Source organism: Fukomys damarensis, unplaced genomic scaffold (assembly GCF_012274545.1).
Source record: "Fukomys damarensis isolate Sample0158 unplaced genomic scaffold, DMR_v1.0_HiC HiC_scaffold_35, whole genome shotgun sequence".
Classification (NCBI taxonomy): Eukaryota; Metazoa; Chordata; class Mammalia; order Rodentia; family Bathyergidae; genus Fukomys; species Fukomys damarensis.
In genome coordinates, this window is record NW_022900947.1 from 31,010,898 (window position 1) to 31,020,172 (window position 9,275).

A 9,275-nucleotide genomic window follows, 5' to 3' on the forward strand; every position below is an offset into this window, starting at 1 on the left:
ATGGTTGAGCTCACTCTTTCCAAATTATTATTTGGTGATTGCTAATAGAGGAAAGCCACACAAATGCCCCACCTGTTGCCTCCCCTTGCAGCTCCCATGTTCACCAAGCTGACCTGTAAGTTCCCCGGTGCTTTTCCCTAAGCTTACAGTAACCAAGACCAGTCAGTGTGGTGGGCTTTTATTTCCTTCTTCTTGATTTTACTTTCTTAAAGAATCATCTTGGTTTTTTACTCTCTGCTCCTGGAGATGTAGGTGGGGGGTTTGTTGGAGGAAAGTTGAGTATGGGGAGAGAAAGAATCCGTGGACTTAGAAGGGAGAGATAAATTAAACACAAACGCAGCCATGCAGCAAAGGTGTAATTCTGCCCCTTGGCCGGCTGGGTTTCATGTTCTTGTGGAGGGAAATGCACGTGCACCCCCCCAGCCCACACAAATGCACCCCCCCTCTACGGAGAAGCCAGCTACAGGAAACTGACTGATGTACAGGAACTTGCTAATCGCTTTTGTCACATTCGGATTATTCCTGCTGCCTCAGTCACCTCGAGCACACTAACCTGGCCGTCTCTGGTTGACTTCTCCAACGTTATGATTTCATATTTGTAGATCTTCCCATGTGAATCAGTCATAGTCTTGGACAGAAAGGTCAGTGCACTCACCACACTGAAAAGGCTTGGGCTGTTTTTGTGTTTTATCTACCTGCGCCGAGAGAACTTGACTTCCGGAGTCAGGCATTTTAGTGGCAAGACATTTTTTGGAATTTTACAACAGGTAAGATTTTTAGCTCTTTGAAAGTATTTCTTCATGGTCAGTAGGAATCTTTCTAATTGTATTTAGCTTTTACTGTGTTCCACCTATTATAAAATACAGAACCAACTTATAGAAGGAGGGGGAGTCACTCTGCTCTCTACCCGCTTCTCTAACATCTGAACAAGGCACACAGAAGTTTTTGAAAAATTAAAAATGCAATAGCTGGCTTTTTAGATGGGTTTCTAGATGTCTCCCTAGATAGTGAATGGGCTAATAATTGACTGTGATAGAGCTCAGCTCTATGGATGATTTAAAATTTAAACTTTGAATATTACCCAATGTATGATAAGTGAATTTAAATATCTTCTAATGTGTGCAGATACCAATTTTAAAAACATTCTAGTTCAGAAAAAAACAGAAGAATCAAAATGATTTAGATTTGGATCCAGAATTTCTAGCTTCCTTGTTTCACCTATTGTCAATGCTAACGTCCACTTTCTAAAAGTAGTCCACGATGTATGTGTCTTGGAATTAAATTTAGCTTTTTGAGGTGGTTTGATTTGGAGACATTCAGTAGCCTGGATTGTAACTAAGTAAAGTTTGGGAAATCAGTGTTTCATAGGTGCTTTGCTAAATTAAAGCTGCCATTGAAGCAAGCAACAAGTAGCTGATGATCACTTACTGCTTCTGAGCTGGTACTGTAGAGGATATAAGAGAAATATAAAGAAAACTCCACTTCGAAGGAACTTAGAAGCTAGTAGACGTGGTGAGCGGTGTAATTGAGGCAGCATTGTCCTATGGGAATTGGGGATTGATGGGGTGGCAGGCATTTAGGAGCTCCAAGGGTTCCAGGACAGGCATTTGTGGGAGGGAGCTGGAGTAGTCAGAAAGTTGACTGTAGCAAGGTGTGAAGTTGGACCACATCTGGAAGGGAAGGCTATTTCAGACTTGGAGCACAGTGTGGCCTTTGACAAAGGGGAGCCTGAATCAGTGGAGGTGACCTGCCTGAGGAGAAGCAACTTCGTTTCACACATTGTAGGAAATAGGATTAGAAAGTTAGGGCATGGGCAGATTAAGGGGACCTTAAATGACGGTTAAGAAGAACGGACTCTGCTCAATAGTTTTCTGGTCTTGTGCCATTGGGTTCCTCCTTATCAGCCCTCTCAGCTCTAACTGAGTTCCTTTTGAGGGGAACTTGGTGATTTTTATCTCTTCATCCTTGGGGTTGCTTTCTGCATCCCCAAGTCTGTGTGTGGCCCCTCCTTTGTCTTTTGCTGTCTTCCCTTATCACCACACATGCAGAGAAAAGCATGTGTGGCTTGCGGCACATAGAAAACCTGTGCTTCTGGTTTCTGTGTTTTAAAGAGGACCTTCAATTAATGTGGACCTATAATTAATGTGGCCTTCCTCTTGGGAGGGCGAGTTGGCTGGTGGATAAACAAGTCTGTGTGCCTCAAAAGCCGGTCTGTAATTCCCATGAAGTAGGGTTACCTCCCTTGTGGTCTGAATGCGATATTACGGACACGCTGCTGTTCTTTCTTTGGATGTTGCTTTAGGGAGTAAGCATGTCACAGTGATTCCTGGACCATGAAATATCTGAGTCCGTGTAATACAAACGTACAGAATGGGAGCCAGATTGCCTTGCACTGAATCAGTCCTTTTTTGGCTTTGGAAGTCTGAACAAGTTATTTAAATTCTTCAATGTTTAGATTTTAAAAAAATCTGTAATGACAGTCATAATAACTTAAAATACTAACCTCAGAGGGTTGCTGTAGAGATAAAAATGAGATAAAAATATATGAAGCACTTAGCCCATGCCTGGCATAAAATAAACTGTAGCTATTATGATTGCTTAAAAAATGTATTAGTACAGTTTTCAGTACATGAAGTTTACGTTGATCTTAGGGAGTAGGTACACGTACATAATAAGTCTGGATTCTTTTTTATTCTCTTCACCCTCCCACCCTTCTCCCTCCCTCCCTCCGACATTAAATCCCCTTTCCCTATTTTCATTATTGTTGTTATTTTTAGTTCGTGTTACAATATATGTTTATATTCCTTGTGGGTATGTGGTGAAGACTTGGCTATGGACAGAAATGAAGATAGCCTGATCCCTGGCTTGCGAGCAGCTACCTGCAAATTAACATTTCCAATGCTAATCCTCTTTTCAAAGGAAACTGGGGGTGGCAGAGGCTGTGTATTTCCAGCACTAAGTGTGAACTAGACACAAGAATTGGGTGGTTTATAGTGATAAGACATATTAAAAATAAAAAAAGGAAAACCAGATTTGAAGCTGATTTTTGAGGGTTTCCCATAGCAGCTTCTCAACCCCTAATGGAACTCCTTTGCGTACCTGCTGCATTATCTGTGGGGGTCTGTGGCTGCTGTTGCTTGCTGATGCTTTGAGTGGAATTAGAGGTGCTTGGAGTCACAGACAGAAAGTGATATTTCTTCCTGGGATAGTTTTACTTGTATTATTTAATTTTGGGCTACTTTGATTTTAGTACTAGCAAGGTACACTGAAGTGCATTCACATTCAGGAGTTGGAAGCATTTTGATTGCTCAGAAAGCTTCTTTGGGTTCTGGATGCTTGGGTTTCAATGAAAGCCAAGATTAAAAAGCATTTGTATCCCCTTCCACCCTCTAGATTAGAGATTCTTTTGGATTATAAAGACCCCTTTTAAAAATGCAAGCACAGCTGGTACAGTCATTATACAGGAGATTCTTAGTTATGTGTGCAGGTTACTTTGATCGAAGAGTAATAATGTCTTGTTTCTAGAGACCCCCTGAAAACATATGGGAGGAAATCTGGGGCTCTGTGTGTGGAAATGGATGGACATGAATTATGGCAGGTGTTCAGTGGAGCACGGAAGGGGCTGGATGCACAGTGAGAGCAAGGGGTGCGAGATATGGAAGGGAGGTCTGGGGGAAGGGGATGGGGCTCTCCGTGGCTCTTTGGTCATTTGATTCCAGCAGCTGCTTGAATCCCCTGAGTAACTTCTTGATGACTTGCATAAGAAATTGTCATGCTATATTCCCACATTTGACGGTTGTTCAGAGGTAATGTTAGTTTGTCTAGTTCTGGCCTGGAATAGCATTTCCTAAAGTTGGCTGGACATTAAAATCACTCAGAGAATCTTTGAGAATTAGGAATTTTCATGACTCATACCATCACCCTGGGAAGGGATCCAGGAATCTATGTGATAGAAATATAAACCCTAAGACAATTTGGAGCAGTGATTTTACAGGTAGAGACGTGGGAACCATTCATCTAGAAAGAAATCTCCTACCAGCATCTAAGATGGTAAACTGAGTAAATGCTGAGATGGGCAACTAGATCTCTCTGTTGTGATTAATATCATCACACAGGAAATACTTTATTTTGTTTTGAATCTGTTCCTTGGGGTGAGATCCTGGGAGTAGAATGCCTCAGTTAGAGGTGTGAACTTCTGTATCTCAGTCATACTTTGGTCTTAACTTGCAAATACAGGGTATTACTTCTTTAAAAACTCTTGGGGCCAGAGATTTAGCTCAGTGGCACTGTGCCTGCCTTGTAAGCTCAAGGTCCTGAGTTCGATCCCTGGTACCAAAAAACAAAACAAAAAAACCCTCTGAAGTCTCCCATGCATAGTCTATATATTATTACTTTGGGGAAGCACAAGTGAAGAAATGAGCTCTCAAGAGAGAAAGCACCAAATCATTTCCCATCTTCCTTTCCCCGTAAGATAGAACACAATGAATTACTCTTGGAAGAAATTTCCAGAGCAACTTGGAACACCCCGTGGCTTCTTACAGCAAAGTTGGAGCCTTCTTGTCTCTGTAGTCAGTTTCTCGTAAAACCGAAGCCAGCAATGACCTCTTCCCCATTTCGTAGAAAAGAAAACCAAGGAAGACAGTGAAGTAACATCCACTGTGGCTCTCACCGCTTGCCCACAGAATCACAGATGTAGTCGTCCATTCAGTTTATTGTTAGAGTAAGTAAGCGATTGAGTATTGTATACATGACCTCATGGAAAAAAAAAACTCTGTAAATGGAATGTGTGGGTGAGTAGGCAATGAGTTGACCCAGATAAGAGGCAGACAAGCACTCTATCTTTTGTGTGCATGTATGTATTATGTTTTATTCACTATTTGCATAACCTGCTGATCTAAAGGCATGGTCATTATTTGTTAAACAGGAGTAAGGTGAATTTTCACTGGGCTTCAATACAAAAAGTGCTCTTGCAAAATATCAAGTGAAATGTTTACAGTCGTGTTCTAGAACCAGCCTGCACTGCACTTTCTTGTAAGAGCAGATTGTAATATTTCCAGAAATTTTGCAAGCCACTAGATTTATTTACTTCTATTTTTCTGCATGACAAATAATAATATACTACTACTAAATAATATATATGCTACTGGATTGCCTCTTTGTTCAGTGATATCATCATGTTGGTAGCTAGAAATTGGCCATGATGTGAGTATTCATGCAACGGAACTCAGGAAACAGAGTCAGGTTTCTTAAGTTTTATTTTCTGAGAGCCTGTTGCTAAAATTTTTTTAGCATATCACTGAGGAACTGTGCGGCCTACAAAATGTGGCAATTTGCCAATAAGTAACAAGTGCCATTAAAATGTTCATACACTTTATCCATCCCATTCCATCTCTGGAAATTTATTCTAAATAAATAATTCAAAGAAGAAAGAAATGACATGCATGGACACATTCATTGTATTATCATTTATAATAGCAAAATCTGAAAATAATCTAAATGCAAAGCAATAGGGGCTCTCAAAGCATTAACTCCATGGAATATCTTACAGTGGCCAAAAGCCATAGTTATGATAGTGAGTGCCTGACTTAAACTGGGGGCACTATGTATTTTTGGTTGAAAGTTCATGTCTTTATTAATTTCTTGTCCACCTGGCCTGTAACCCATCTGTTTTAATTAGTCAGCCTTGCTGGAAGTGATGAGGCCATGGTCAGGCATCACGGTCAGAGCTCACTGACAGGTGGGGTTGGGAAATGAACCCCTCTTCGAACCTCCAGAGAACAAGTATTGGAATTGGCTAATAAACTGAGAAGTATGAGTCAAGTTTCTCTGTGTGGATAGTGTGAGAATTGTACATCTATGTTTGAGGCAGAAAATGAAAATCTTTTAACAGACATATTCATGTAACAAGTACAGTTCACCTTCGATTACCATTTTGGTTATTGTACACCCATGATTAGGTTTCCTGCCACTTGCAATGTATACTTTAATAATAATGCATCACGTAACCTCCAGTTATAGTCTTCAAAACACAAATATGGTAGACAGTCCTTGATTTATGATCACTGGCCTGAATATGAGTTTTCATCTTCATTATGATGCCCATACGACGTGCAATCATTCTGTTTTGCATTTTTAGTACACTATGCAATAAATTACATGATATATCCAACACTTTATTATCATATAGACTTCATGTTTGATAGGCTAATGTTCATGTTCTGAATATATTTAAGATAGGATCGGCTAAGCTATGACATTCAGTAGGTTAAGTGTACAAAATGCATTTTCTTTTTTCTTTTTTTGCACCTTCAGTCTAGGACATAACAATTTATAAATTTAGGACATAAACAATTTATATTCCGTTTAGGGCATAACAATTTAAAAGGTGAGGCACATTGGTTTTCCATGTCCACTAAATGCCAGCAGCAGTCTCTGGATCTGGCTCCCCCTGAGCTTGTCCTTATGACCAGCAGCCTAGATGCTGCTGTAGGCAACGCAGGCAATCTCTCCCCCGCATGTTTCTCCTTTCTTTCAGGTAGGAGCCCCACCTTCCATCCATCTCACCCCACTCCTGACCCAGAATACCCCTGGAACACCTCTAAACATACATCCTTCACCATGAATTTCTCCTCCCTACCACTCTTGTACCTTTCAGTTGCCACAAAAATTTATGCTGATGTTTGTTCCAACTGTGAGCTCAAAATGACCCCAGGCATAGCTGAGAAGTGTGAGCCTATGATGACGCCTCCCAGAAAAGAAGAAAAGCCATAGATTTGGATTCACATTTAAATGATGTAAAGCCATTGCCTTCAGCTACAGAAATTTGCAAGGTGTCTATGAATATTTAGTATGCGTAATTGATAAAACCTGATTTTTCAATATCTTTTGGAGTGACTGGCCAAAATGTATATCAGTATTTTTCTTTTTCTGGTTGTGATGAGAGAGTAGAGGGGTGATGGAGGTAAATACAGGAATTAGGAGGGGAAGAATTAGCAAAACTTTATATATTGGCAGTACCACAGTTTCCTATATCAGCTAAAATAATATTGTTACTATATTCCTATCTGCAGAATATCTGGCAGTGTCAGAGAAATACAGTAATAATGTTAACTTTTAAAATATAATAGTAGGTAGGCATATAATGGTGATGCATATTCAGCGTAGAAAAAGTGGCATATAACTTTTTAACTTAAGTATACTTATGTTTTATTTGTAAGTCTTTAAGTTTTTATGCATTAAAATTGCCACCATCCCAGTGTTTTCCTTCCAAATTAACAAAATCTGTTTTAAAAGGCTTCAAAATCTCTTCCTGTGTAATAGACATACAGCTAATGTGTAAAAGATCCTTTGAATTAATGAAGAGCAGCTATGAGAATCTTTTTGAGGCCTTTATCTTTCTTTTTATCCTCTACTTTTCAAAAAAAAGCACTAAAATGTAGATTATGGCTATATTTCTATTAATCTGTAGAAACATGAGAATACATGGTTAGTTTTCACCTGGTGGAAGGGATCCTATGTAAAACATGGATTGAAAGATCAAAATCAAACCAAGAGTTTTGGATTTCTCCAAGGGTTGCCTGTTTGTTTGTTTGTTTTGGTACCACGGATTGAAGTCAGGACCTTGTGTTTGTGAGGCAGACAGAACCGCTGAGCTAAATCCCTGGTCCCAAGGGCTACCTATTTGACAGGCTATACAGCAAAGACCCATCATCACATACATATATGGGAAGAAAAACTGAAGTTTCTCTTTTAGTAGGGGCTAGATGCCTGTAGTTTCAGTTTAAAAACTAGTTTGTTCAAATGTATTTAAGAAAAAAAAAATCACCAGGGTTTTCATCTTAAGTTCATGTTTTTCCCCCTATTAAGTTTATTGGTACATTTAAAGCAAACATTTATCATTGGGATCTTGTACTTTTACATGATATGTCTTGGTTCTTATTTTTTCCCCCATACCCCTGTCCTCCTTCATCCCCTTCACCCTTCATGTTTTTTTTTTTTTTAACCTGTGACCAGCCATTTTCATGAAGTTATATTATTATAAAGTTTCCTCTCACTTACTGACCTTCTCTTTGGAGGACTGAAATGATCATACTTTAAAACTTTTTCTACATTCATTCATGTATTTGGAGTTTAAACATTAGTGCTCTTTCCTTTAAAATTTGGTCATAATTATTTTTATTTCTCCACAGGTATGTAGCTCATTATTTATCTGTTAATTATTATTTTTTGTCTCCTTTGTGAATTTTGAGAATGTGCACTGATTATTGAGTACTGCATTTTTCACATGATTAATAACGAGGGTGAAATATAGAATAAATAGTAAGTTTAGTTGTCCTTAACATTGGATTAGAAACTTTTACATTTTATAATATCTTCCCTTTTCCTATAAAATAAGGCCCAAAAATACAATGTATAAATAATATCACCAGCCAGCCAGGGAAGAGACGCGAACCATTCTTCCTTCTCTGCTTAATATGCTGTGTTTTAAATTATGATCTTGAGTTACTTTAGATGGCTTTAGAAGACTTCAGAAAAATTGCAAGTAGTTGGGCAGTATGAACAAATAGTCCTTAAATATTCATAATCCTTTATTACTTCTAAGAATTATTCCTATTTTTAGTATATGTGCTCCTGAAGTGAGCAGAGCTTCTAAGAATTATTCCTAAAGGAATCATATCAGATGTTTTGTAATAAAGGCAGATCTTCTCAACATGATTTTTATAGGAGAGAAACAAAATGAATCAAAAGTGCTCAACAGAAAGCTATGATTAAATAAGCTTTCATCCTATTAAACATTAATTGTGACTTTTTGAAGAATATTTAATAATAAGTGAAAAATTTAAAGTATAAATCATATATATTTATAAATATAAAAGGCTTCTATATGTATTTTTATTCATGAATTCAGTATATAGAAGTAAATAAACCAGTATATTAAAATTTATTTTCTAGTGTGTGATAAAATTACATATGATTACAAGATGTTCTTCATTTTTTCCATCTTTTCTATAATTAGCATGTATTATTTTTATATAAAAAGGCTAGTAAGTTCCTTAAAAGAAAATCAATTTTTGGTGTAAGGTTAACAATAAAACTAGTAAAATGAATCTGACATGAACATTATCATTTTGAAGGAAATTGAATACTTTGAAAGCTTTAAGTCTACCATCATACCTTTTATAATTTAGAGGAGCTTTAGAGAAGTTTCAGGTTGCTTGGGTCTTGAACCTTAATAGCATAGAAAAAGCATTTTTTTTTTTTTTTTTTTTTTTTGG

At 37.9% G+C, this 9,275-nt stretch overlaps 1 protein-coding gene across 2 annotated transcripts in view; it reads left to right on the forward strand.

The window, feature by feature from the left end:
* Positions 1 to 471: 471 nt before the first annotated feature.
* Rhoh (ras homolog family member H) overlaps positions 472 to 9,275 on the forward strand; it is a 34,135-nt gene continuing 25,331 nt past the window's right edge. The window contains exon 1 of one of the 2 annotated variants that reach the window (XM_010625132.3): positions 472 to 767. The gene's annotated coding sequence lies outside the window, so the exon portion shown is untranslated. The remainder of the gene's footprint in view (positions 768 to 9,275) is intronic. The other variant, XM_010625133.3, reaches the window with a different exon arrangement.